Source organism: Musca domestica, unplaced genomic scaffold (assembly GCF_030504385.1).
Source record: "Musca domestica strain aabys unplaced genomic scaffold, Musca_domestica.polishedcontigs.V.1.1 261, whole genome shotgun sequence".
Classification (NCBI taxonomy): domain Eukaryota; kingdom Metazoa; phylum Arthropoda; class Insecta; order Diptera; family Muscidae; genus Musca; species Musca domestica.
Window position 1 is genome coordinate 77770 of NW_026712284.1, and position 13733 is coordinate 91502.

Below are 13733 nucleotides of genomic sequence, written 5' to 3' on the forward strand. Positions count from 1 at the left end.
AATCTTCAAAATACCGAGTTATAGAATAGAACCCATTACTAAGTGTAAATACGAATTTTGAAACCATTCCGGGGAATAATGTCGCTGAAATCGTCAAAATACCGAATACAGGGAGGTATTGATATAGGGGGGCTATACAAAGACATAGATCTGCATAGACATTTTATGTCGAATATAGGGAGGTACCGATATAGGGTGCGCTATACGAAGACGTGGACCTGCATTGAAAATTTTCTGTCACAGACTGTGGTACCCATTAGGAACTTCAAATACGAAATTTGAAACAACTCCGGTGAATAATGTAGACAAACCCTTCAAAATGCCGAATATAGGGAGGTAGCGATATAAGGGGGCTATACGAAGACCTGGACCTGCACATACAATTTTCTGTCACACCCTGTAGTACCCATTACGAACTTCAAACACCAAATTTGAAATAATTCCGGTAAATAATGTCTCTAAAATCATAAAAATACCGAATATCGGGAGGAACCGTTAATTAGGGGCTATACGAAGATAATTTTCTGTCATAGGCTGTAGTACCCATTATGGTCTTCAAATATCAAATTTGAAACCATTCAGGTGAATAATATAGCCAAATTCTTCAAAAATACCGAATATAGGGAGGTAGCGATATAAGGGGGCTATATGAAGACCTGGACCTGCATAGGCAATTTTCTTTCACAGCCTTTAGTACCCATTAGTACCTTCAAATACAAAATTGTAAACTATTCCGGTGTATAATGTCGCTAAATTCATCAAAATACCGAATGTAGGAAGGTACTGTTCAATGGGTGCTATACCTAACCCTGGACCTATATGGCCCATTTTTAATACCAAAATTCCTGCAGAGTAAACACACATTTGAGTGAAATTTTATCAACATACTTGTATTTTTATAACAAATTATCTGCCAAAAAAGGCGGTGCCCATTGCGAGCTCCAAATACCAAGTTTGAGATAATTCTGTGGAAACGTAGTTAAAATCGTCAAAATACCGACTATAAGGAAGTATATGGGGGCTATTCGAAAATGTGGGCCTGTATAGGCAAATTTCCGTCATAGCAGGAAGCACTCATACGAACGTCAAATACAAATATTTGAAACAATTCCGTCGAAAAAAAGTGATTTGAATCATTAAAACTTGGAATATCGTAAGGAGGCCCAGTTATATTTGGCCTATATGGAAATGTGGACCTGCGTTGAAAAAATTCTCTCCGAGAAGACAATATCTATTGTCAACAACTTTAAAATAATTTTCCTGAAAAATGTTGCTTAAATCCTCAAAATACACAAAAATAGGGAGGTACCATTATATGAGGTCTGTACGAAGACGTAGACTTTGAAGATAGTACCTATTACGAACTCCAAATACAACATTGGAAACAATTCCGGTGAAAAATGTAAAATAATACCGAATATCTGGAGGTACAATTATATCTGGCGGTACAATTTAAATCTGGCGGTACAGGGATATATCAAAATGTGAACCTACATATATGGGCCATTTTTAATGTCAACAATTCTACGGACGTAAAATACATCTGAAAAAAATTTTATCAACCTACTTCATTTCGGTCGAAAGCTAAAATGATTTCCACAGACGAATGGACAGATAGACGGACTGGCATGACTAAATTGGCATAGATTATTTATGCTGTGGGGTCTAAAGTGGGTATTTCGAGGTGGAACAATCAGAATGACAATTGGTATAACCATGGTACAATAATCACAAGAAGGATTCAATTTGAAAAAGTAATAAATCTGCGAAGTTCGGCCGGTTGAACTTCAAATACGAAATTTAAAAAAAAAATACTGTCAAAAATGTCGCTAAAATCATCAAAATACCCAAAATCGGGGGACCGTTGTGTGGGGGTAAGCCATATCGTGGACCTATTTAGGCAGTTCTATTTCAGGGGCTAAAATATTCAGAAGGAACTCCTTGTGTAGATTTTCAGACATATATATCGTGGACCGATATAGCCCATCTTCGAAATTGACCTGCCTGCAGACAAAAGACTAATCTGTGCAAAATTTTAACTTCCTATACTTATGCATTTTTATTCTAGCGCGATTACAACAGACAGACGGACAGACGGATAAAATTTTACGCTGATCAAGAATATATATTTTGTTAATATACCCTCCTTACTATGTATGGTGGGGGTATGAAAATTAAATATTCTTATATGAATTAAATAACTTAAGCAGGGCCAAGGCAGGCATATAAAGCACGTAACAAATATTTAGAGAATTAATACTCCTGGGTATTATAGAAGAATACATCCTGCATAAAAATTCAAAACAGTAGTAAATAGGGCAGGTCCATTCAAAACCACGTTCGCAATAACGACGTTCGAGGATGGGGGCCCAGGGATTGGGTGATACATATTCTATCGTATTTGTTTCAATTTCGGTATTTGTAAGTTCTACAACTGGTGTCCAAAACGAAGCCCACAGATATTAAGTAATTTGATGGACCTAGTCTGGTCCTTTAACTACATTCTTCTTCCGAGCATTTATCCAGAAGGATTCAATTTTAAAATCATATGACTACAGATACAGCTAAAATGTGCCTCATCGAAATAAAATTCCATAGGTCTCTTTGAAAGAAATCCGTTTCAGGACATTTGGATTCTATGAAGTGATGTTTGTCTATATGTCTTTCTTGTTGGCTAGTGTACACGATAACACTCGACGGGGGTATCCGTCCGAACATGGTACAACATAATAATATAAAATTAGATCAGGTTCGGTAATAAATATTATCCGTACACTCCTTCTGATACCTCCTCCACAAAATGTGAAAAATTTTAAAAATATCAAAGAAAAAAATTTACCTTATACAAATAGATAGGTCCATCCGATTTCGTTTAAACTTTGCAATTCCTAATATTTGCATCAGTGTTAAGTCAGCTGCGAAAATGGGCAATATTGTCCTCCCCCATAAAGGATTAACATTTCGAAAAATCATAACTCTTATAAAATGTTAACAAAAAGAGTCTCATTGTCTTTAAATTTTGCAGAACCCAATATATCTTCCAACTGATAGATCTGAAGTATGAAGCTAGCATATTGCGGACCACTTTTTTTGTAACCAGAAGACCATTAAAGTCCAGCTTGACTTTTTGTTATTATTGTCCTATATTATTCCATATTAAACTACAACTACAACAGCAACCATAAAAACAACAATAGACCATAGATCCATAAGCAAGAATTACAACAACAACTACAACTACAATAGTATACCATAGACCAGCAATAAGTACTCGTATTTATTTATTCATTAAGATCTCCACTCATAACAGATTCATTTATTATCACAACAGCCAACAGCCCAAAACAAACCAACCAACCAACAACAATAGTTTTAAAAAAATACATTTATTTACAATTATGAAAATTTGAATTTCGAAATATATATTCTTTAAATACAAAATTTTAAATTCAAAACTGCTCCAAACTTCAATGTGTCCCAAAATAAAAAAAAATTTGGTTTCCGATTAAAAAAAAAAAAAACAAAAATAATAATTTTTAAATTCAACTTTCTCTCTAAGAATACTTGTGATTTTTTTTAAGTTTTTTCGACAACAATAACAAAAAATTAAAGTTATATATAAAAATTTATTTAAGTTAAATTTGAAACGAATCTATATATACCTATAGTGATAAATAAATGTAACTTAATTATAAGTATTATAAATTATACACGAAACAAAAATTTAAAATGTTTAAAAGAGCAGCGGAAGTAATGAGAAAAAAGAAACAAATAATATAAATGAAAATATTAAACAAATTCAATTTTTATGTTTTAAAAAATTATATTTTTATTTTCCGAAAACAAAAAATATATATAAATGCAATGGAACAAAATGAGCGAATGTTTCATCCTTCCCATTAAAAATAACTTCGATTTATTTAGAAAAAAATTTGAGAGATCTACGAATGGCGCCCAAATGGAAAGTCAAGGTAAGGTTAAAGAAAAATAAATTATACGAACAACAATAACAAAGTGCAAAGTGGTTATAACGAAAAAAAAAATGTTGTGGCGCCCAAACATGAATGATTTTTTTTATAAAATCAGGGCACAGCACAGCCTGACTATTACAGTGAAAATTATATAAACGATGTCCAAAAAAATACATGTCAAGAGGCGTGCCCATGGGCATAGAATCAGATATATTCAACATTTTCGGACGTTTAGATCAGCAGAAGTGTTCATTTTATTGAAAAATTGCTGATGGCGCCCAACAAGGGGCTGATTAAGCTGCGAACTCAAATGCTATCTAGGAAATGCTTAGGAGAAAATCTCAAAATCGCCATTTCGGAATTGGGGGAGGCCTTACTTAACTGTCAGGTCTCCTATACCGACTTATATAGACTCAATGGCCTTCAGTTCGTCTTTACCGCCAAAGCTCGCCTAAATTGGTTGCCTGGGTTTTAACTTGTCCATAAAAACTCCTTGACCCTTCAGTTCGTCTATATATATGCTCCGGCCCTTCAAGGCCTTCAGCTTGTCTATAGAGACTTCCGGGGCCATCAGCTCGTCTATGGAGATTCGCTGACCCACCAGCAATTGAAACTCCCTGGCCTTCAGCTAGTCCCCCAGGCCTTCAGCTCGTTTTTTGAAACTCCCTGGCCTTCAGCTCTTCCATTGAGACTGCCTGGCCAAGCATCGTCTATCTCTATAGAGACTCCCTGGATTCACCAGCTCGTCTATAGAGACTCCCTGGATTCACCAGCTCGTCTATAGAGACTCCCTGGCCTCACCAGCTCGTCTATAGAGACTCCCTGGCCTCACCAGCTCGTCTATAGAGACTCCCTGGCCTCACCAGCTCGTCTATAGAGACTCCCTGGCCTCACCAGCTCGTCTATGGAGACTCCCTGGCCTCACCAGCTCGTCTATGGAGACTCCCTGGCCTCACCAGCTCGTCTATGGAGACTCCCTGGCCTCACCAGCTCGTCTATGGAGACTCCCTGGCCTCACCAGCTCGTCTATGGAGACTCCCTGGCCTCACCAGCTCGTCTATGGAGACTCCCTGGCCTCACCAGCTCGTCTATGGAGACTCCCTGGCCTCACCAGCTCGTCTATCTCTATAGACTCCCTAGGCCACCAGCTCGTCTATAGAGACTCCCTGGCCTCACCAGCTCGTCTATAGAGACTCCCTGGCCTCACCAGCTCGTCTATAGAGAGACTCACTGGCCTCACCAGCTCGTCTATAGAGACTCCCTGGCCTCACCAGCCCGTCTATAGAGACTCCCTGGCCAACCAGCTCGTCTTTAGAGACTCCCTGGCTCTTCAGCTCGTCTATGGAGACTCCCTGGCCCTTCAGCTCGTCTATGGAGACTCCCTGGCCCTTCAGCTCGTCTATGGAGACTCCCTGGCCCTTCAGCTCGTCTATGGAGACTCCCTGGCCCTTCAGCTCGTCCATAGAGACTCCCGGTGCCATCAGCTCATCTATAGAGACTTTCGGGACCATCAGCTCGTCTATAGAGACTTCCGGGACCATCAGATCGTCTATAGAGACTCCCTGGCCCTTCAGCTCGTCTATGGAGACTCCCTGGCCCCTCAGCTCGTCTATAGAGACTCCCTGGCCTCACCAGCTCGTCTATCTCTAGAGTCTCCCTGATTCACCAACTCGTATATCTCTACAGTCTCCCTGGCCCTTCAGCTCGTCTCTGGAGACTCCCTGGCCAACCAACTCATCAATGAGGAATCACTGGCCTTCAGCTCGTCTATAGAGACTCCTTAGGTTTCAGCTGATCTTTTTAGACTCCCTGGCCCTTCAGCTCGTCTATTGAGACTTCATTTATTATGCTCAAATAAATCCATAATTTCAGATCAATTTTTTTGTCTGTTACAACGTTTAAATCAAATTTGATTATAAAAGTGGCGCCCAATATTGAGCCTTAATTGTTGACAAACTTATCCATGAAAATATTTTAGAAATAGAATTCCGATGACTTTACATTTTAGTTTCATTTTTTTAAGTAACACCCAAATACGTCATTCTTTGAAAAATGTATTACCTTCTTCTCCCATTTTCTTGAAATTGGCGCCCAATGTGGTAATGACTCAAGCACAACTCAAAGTAAGAGATAAATGAAATAAAGTTAAGATTTTCTATCAAAAGTTCGCTTGGAATTTAGGCTGACAATTTCCATATATTATCAGACAAGCCAGATTTTAGAAAATGGCGCCCAACGTGATAATGATTCACACACACAAAAAATCGAATGTTGTAAATTACAGTAAAAGTGGTGCCAAATACGAACAATACATTAATTCTCCATACTATCATAATTGTCAACAAGTGGCGCCCAACCTGTTCCATTGCAGTTTATATATTTACAATTAACCATTCTCTATTATTTTCGAATTTTAACCACCAAAAAAATAGCAAAAAAAACTTTTCTTTAATTTAGAAATAATTTAGCCAAAAAATTACCAACCAAACACACACACACATACTGCGCAGGACGACAACAGCAACAAAAAAAATATACGAAACGACAATATTTATTTATTTACTCTCAAGAAAAAGTACAAAAACCCCCCTAAATTTTGAAATTTGAAAACGAAATATCCACAAGACATTTATTATAGCCCAAAAACAACAAGTAATTCAAAACAGAAACTGAAACCCAAGAAAAAAATCATGAAACTCCCAAAATGAAAGTTTTTCGATGCAAAAGAACAAAAGAATACGAATTTTTGGTAGATTTATGAGAAATTACTAAAATTTAATAAAAAAAAAAAAACAAAAAAAAAATCATGTCACATAATTACTGTACATGTATGTTTGTATGTATGTGTATATATAAATTTCAATTTAGCAATATTCATTCTTAAGTTTCCCGACTTTAGATAGAATTTTTTCAGTTCGATTTTTTTTTTCTTCAATTTTTTACTTTTTGGAAGTATTGTCATAAAATCAATAAATCTATTAACTATTTGAGGTTAAGTTTAAATTTTACATGTTTTTTAAAAAGAAGCAAAACAAAAAAGAAATTGTATCCTTAAGCAGAGAAATAAAAGTGGAAAATTATAATAAAGAAAACTGTAAAATCATTTGAAGACAAACGAAAAACAAAATATATATGAAATTTTTAAAAATTTTGACAAAACAAAAAAAAAACATGAGTGTTGCTGATTATTTTCCTTTGCGTTGGTGATAAAATGGGTCGGAATTATGAAATGTAAGTATAAATGCGGTTTCAAAAGGCAAGATTTTTCTTGTTATGCTAATAAAATTAAATGTGTCAAAAGTGGCGCCCAACATGGAGAGAGAAAAAAATGCTTTGTTTAAATGTAAGCTATGGACTTTTTTACACATTTTTCTTCTTTAGTTTCAGATATAGACATGAATAGATTCAAAATTTGATCAATTTTACCGAGTCACTCGTCGATTAAAATTTATTGTTAAAAAAAAACTAACATTAGTGTATATTATTAAATATATAGTCATCCATGTCTTCTATAGCTAAATAATTCATTTTTTCTCAATGGCGCCCAACGCATTATGTAATGTGTGTAATAAATTTAGTTCTACATCTGTATTTTCAATGTCATACCACTTCAGAATGTGCCGTTTTTATAGATGAAAATTTTTCCAGTTACAGCCAACGTGGCTTGTAATTGTAGATACCGAAGCAAAACTTCATGAAACGATCTATGGTTATCTGGGGTTTCGAAAAAAAAACTAAGTTCTTTCGATGGCGCCCAACGTTGATTTCAGCTATAGATGCAATACAGTCAAGGCTCATCAATTTTCTAGAATTTTAAAAATCGATCAAATCAGACTGTATACCCTTAAGTTTTAGTGACATTCAATGGCGCCCAACGTGAGTTTCAGGTATACAGATACATCTCTATGGAAGTTATGTCCGCCAAGAGCAGAGAAATTTGGATAAATCTTCAAAGAACATGGCTACAAGCCGGGCTGTAGAAAGCCAACGGCGTTGTATGGCGCCCAACGTACAAGATACAGCTTTAAATCGGCCCAAACGCAGATCTTATTTGTATGTGAAATTTTAAGTGAATTGGATACTTATTTAGCTTTCTTTGAGCGTTTTGTTTTCAAAATCTGGGGGAGGTACCAGAAAGAATGGTCAGATCTCTACGATCTTTATAACAGATCTGGTGTTGTTGGAAATATTAGACGTACCAAGTCTGAAGGGTATCGAATGTTAATTTCGCTTTTTATGAGCTTCATGGCTACTCAAAATGTTGACCTTTTGTGGGGGAGGTACCAGAAGAAGTGGACCGATATATTGCATCTTCAAACCAGACCTTTGGTTAATAAAAATATTGTGATGTGTGTAAATTAATGACAATAGACCCTTACATCACATTTTATAAGTGTTATAATTGTTCAAAATGTTGACCCTTTGCGGGGGAGGTACTCCACTCGTATTAATCGACCGTGGCATCAGAATAAATGCCGAATATTATATTATCGCGAAAATATTCTGGAGGGTGTATTAAAGCCTTGGGCACGCAAACATTTTGGCCGCAGACCTTGGACATTCCAACAGGACTCAGCACCATCGCACTCATCACGCGGCACCCATGAATGGTTACAAAATGGGGGTCCTCACTCCATTTCCAGCACACAATGGTCACCAAAATCTCCGGATACCAATCCGTTGGACTATGGTGTCTGGATTATTTTGGAAAGCAAGGTTGGTACTAAAAATACCAAAGTGGCGATCACTTCATGCAAGCGCTTCGCCGGGAATGGCCAAAATACCGCAGAGCAACATTCGGGCAGCGTGTGACGGTTTCATTGGCCGTTTAAAGGCCATAATTCGTGCCAAAGTAGACCAATTCGAAGAAATCTAAACTTATTGTAAAATTCGACGCTATTTCCGACATTTAAAAAAAATGTAAAAAATTATGGCCTCCTCCATAGCCTCAACTTGCGTTGGGCACCATTGAGACAACCGAATTCCCCAAAAATATAATTTGTCGCGTGGCAAAGTCTGCAAAATGTTCGGCCCATGAAAACATCACATTTTTTCACATTTTTACTTCTTGGAGATAATATTTAAATTTTATTCAATGACGTCTCAGGTAGTTTTTGCTGTTAAGTACAAACCACATATTTTTGCACAACTTCCTTCCTTGGTTTCAGATACAGTCTATTATAGGGCAAGCAATGTAGCCAATATCACAGGTTTCACCTATGGTGCTTAGGCCGAGTTCCAGTTAAATATTCGGCCTAAGTCAACCGTTCTGGCTAAAAAATTCTTCTGATTAACAACATTGAAAACACACGCACCCACTGAGATCAATACAAACTGGACCCGGCTTTGGGCGCCATATACAAAATTGGTTGTGAGTCTTAAAAAAATATTTAAATAAAAAGAATAAAAATGATGTGCTGTTGACATAAACGATTATCTGGAGATATTCGAACTGGAATAAAAAAAGGTAAAATGCTAAGTTTCACCTACAGCGCTTGACCCGATTTTTAAGTCAACTTATCTTGCCAAGATCCCAGTATTTTCAAAAAATAAAACTAGAAGTGGGCCTGCAATGTTATCCGAGGACAAATCACAAATTTTACCAATCACACATTTTATCAAAAAGGTAAAATACCAAGAATCTCCTTTAACGCTTTACCCTAGTTAGGGTTAGAGATGCGTCCAATTTTAGGGATTTTGGCCAAATAGGTTGGCTTAAAATACCTAAAATTAGGAAAATAAAAAAAAACAAGACAAAAACCGGTCGATAAAGTTATCCGTGGATAGATTCCAAATTTCACCAATGGCGCCCAACGAATTTAAAAAAAAAGAATCACTTTGGCGCTTAACACGAGTTTCACTTAAAGATGTAACCACTTTAAGGGATTTTAAGTCAACATAAGTGGCTAAGACATCGGAATTTTCAAAAAACAAAACTAGAAGCCGGGTTTCAATGTTATCCGAGCATCAATTACAAATTTCACCAATGGCGCCCAACGAATTAAAAAAAAATAAAATACCAAATTTCATCTACAGCGCATAACCCGATGTTCGCTTAAAGATGTGGCCAGTTTTAGGGATTTTAAGTCAACATAAATGGCCATTAAAACAAAATTTTCAAAAAACAAAACTAGAAGCCGGGCTACAATGTTATCCGATCATAAATTACAAATTTCACCAATGGCGCCTAACGAATTTAAAAAAAAGTGTAGCGACCATTGTTATGGATTTTTAGCCAAAATAACTGGCCAAGACCAAGGAATTACAAAAAAAAAACAGAAAATACCGTTCTATAAAGTAACAGAGGATAAATTTCAAATTTCACCAATGGCGCCCAACGAATTTAAAAAAAGGTAAAATAGCAAGACTCACCTTTGGCGCTTTCTCTTAGTTTGTGTTAGAGTTGCGGCCAATTTTAGGGATTGTAAGTCAACCTAACTGCCCAAGATCACGGAATATTAAAAAAAAAGACAAAACTAGAAGCCTTGCTGTAAAGCTATTAGAATATAAATTAAAATTTTCCCCAATGGCCCCCAAGCTAAAATATCAAGATTCACCTATGACGCTTTACCCCAGTTCGAGTTAGAGATGCGGATAATTTTAGAGATTTTTAGCCAAAATAACAGGCTAATACCACGGAATGTAAAAAAAAAAAAACAAATCTAAAAGGAGGGCATTAATGTTATCCGAGAGTAAATTACAAGTTTCACCAATGGCGCCCAACGAATTTAAAAAAAATGTAAAATACCAAGATTCACCTATGGCGTTCGTGATGGCAGGATTTTTTGCCAAAATAATTGGCCAAGACTATAGAAATTAAAAAAAAAACAGATCTAGAAGGAGGGCAGGAATGTTATCCGAGAGTAAATTACAAGTATCACCAATGGCGCCCAACGAACTTAAAAAGGTAGAACGCCAAGTTTCAAATACTTTTAAAACGAGTTTCAGTTAAAAATTCGACAAATTTTAGGAGATTTTAAGTTAACCTAACTGGCAAAGATCGCCAGTTAAAAAAAATCAAGACAAAAACAGGTCTATAAAATTACCGAGGATAAATTTCAAATTTCACCAATGGTGCCCAACGAATTTAAAAACAAAATAAAATACCAAGATTCACCTATGGCGCTTTGCCCTAGTTTACATTAGCCAATTGGCCAAGACCAAGGAATTTTCAAAAAACAATAAACAAGGCTAGAAGACTGACTAAATTTTAAATTCATCTGAAATTCATCTAAAATTTAAAATTCATCAATGGCCCCCAACGTGAGATTAAGTTACAAATATAACCTTCAAGATTATTAGGGTGGCGGTGGTTTATTTTAACAATTTTTATGAATCTTTAATACTTGGAAGTTTGCATAAAGACCCAGAAAATTCGAAATGTCGCATTAAAATGAAGTCGAGGATTCAATTTTTTCCCTTTTTATACCCTTCACTACAAGGTGGTCAGGGTATTATGTCTTTGTGCATTTGTTTGTAACAGGCAATAGGAAACGAGATAGACCCATGGATGATCTGCACAGAATCATATTCTGAGTCAATTTATGCATATCCGTCTGATCCAGATGAAATTTTGCACAAATCGTTTGTTTGGCCCAAGGACGAACCCTATTGAAATTGGAGATAATCGGTCAAAATGTAGATATAGCTCCCATATATATCTTCGTCTGATTTGCCTTCGATTGTGCACCAAACGTGTAATATCAGCCCGAATAGTATGGAATTTTGCACATACAACCAAATTAGGCATGAAAATAAGTATGCCGAAATCGAGTATGAGTATGATCGGAATAGGTTCAGATATAGTTATAGCTCCCATATATATTGTTCATCCGATTTGTTAGTTTTGTCCTCCGCAGGCGTGATATGCACTCTGTAACAACAATATTTGGGGAAATATATCAAATTCAGCTCAGAAATATCTTTGCCAAATTTTATCGAGATCGGTAGCGGATTTGGATATATCTCCCATATATAACTTCGTCCGATTTACCTTTTAGTGTGCACCAAACGTCTAATATTTGTCCAAATGGGATGGAATTTGGTACTTACGACCAAATTGAGTGTAGAAGCTAGTATGTCAAATTTGGTGAAGATCGGTTCAGATATAGCTATAAATCCCTTATATACTGTTCATCCGATTTGTTATATTTTTGTTACCCACAGACGTAATATGCACTTCGTAGCCACGATATTCAGGGAAATATATCAAATAAAGCTCAGAAATATCTGTGGCAAATTTTATCGAAATCGGTAACGATTTGGATATAGCTCCCATATATAACTTCGTCCGATTTACCTTTTTTTGTGCACCAAACTTCCAGTATTTGTCCAAATGGGATGGAATTTGGCACTTACGACCGAATTGAGTCTAGAAGCTAGTATGCCAAATTTGGTGAAAATCGATTCAGATATAGCTATAGCTCCCATATATATTGTTCATCCGATTTGTTAGTTTTGTCCTCCGCAGCCGTAATATGCACTCTGCAACAACAATATTCAGGAAAATATATCAAATACAGCACAGAAATACCTTTGCTAAATTTTATCGAAATCGGTTCAGATTTGGATATATCTTCCATATATAACTTCCGTCCGATTTACCTTTGATTGTGCACCAAACGTCTAATATTTATCCGAATGGGATGGAATTTGGCACTTATGGCCGAATTGAGTTTAGAAGCTAGTATGTCAAATTTGGTGAAGATCGGTTCAGATATAGCTATAGCTCCCATATATAATGTTCTTCCGATTTGTTGTATTTGTTACCCACAGCCGTAATATGCACTTCGTAGCCACGACATTCAGGGAAATATATCAAATAAAGCTCAGAAATATCTTTGCCAAATTTTATCGTGATCGGTCCCGATTTGGATATAGCTCCCATATATAACTTCGTCCGACTTACCTTTTATTGTGCACCAAACGTCTAATATTTGTCCAAATGGGATGGAATTTGGCACTTACGACCGAATTGAGTGTAGAAGCTAGTTTGCCAAATTTGGTGAAGATCGGTTCAGATATAGCTATAGCTCCCATATATAATTTTCATCCGATTTGTTATTTTTTTGTTATCCACAGCCGTAATATGCACTCCGTATCAACGATATTCAGGGAAATATATGAAATACAGATCAGAAATATCTGTGAAAAATTTTATCGAGATCGGTTCCGATTTGGATATAGCTCCCATATATAACTTCGTCCGATTTACTTTTTATTGTGCACCAAATGTCTAATATTTGTCCAAACGGGAAAGAAATTTGGCACTTACGACCGAATTGAGTCTAGAAGCTAGTATGTCAAATTTGGTGAAGATCGGTTCAGATATAGCTATAGCTCCCAAATATACCGTTCATCCAATTTGTTATATTTGCTACCCAAAGCCGTAATATGCACTCCGCAACAACGATATTCAGGAAAATATATCAAATACAGCTCGGAAATATCTTTGCCAAATTTTATCGAGATCGGTTCCGATTTGGATATAGCTCCCATATATATCTTTTTCCGATTTAATCTTTTGAACTTTAAATTATAATTATAATCATGGCGTGTATGTTTGAATTCTCCCATAAAAACTTTTAATTGTTATGCGGAGCTCTACTAAATTAGCAAAGTGGTGTAGGGTATCATAAAGACGGCCCCGCCCGACTTTAAGGCTTTCTTTAGTGGTTTTATGTATTTTATTTATTTTTTTTATTTGATTTTTTTTTTTATTTCTGTGACATATTCACCTTACAGCACTCACTCACATCCTCA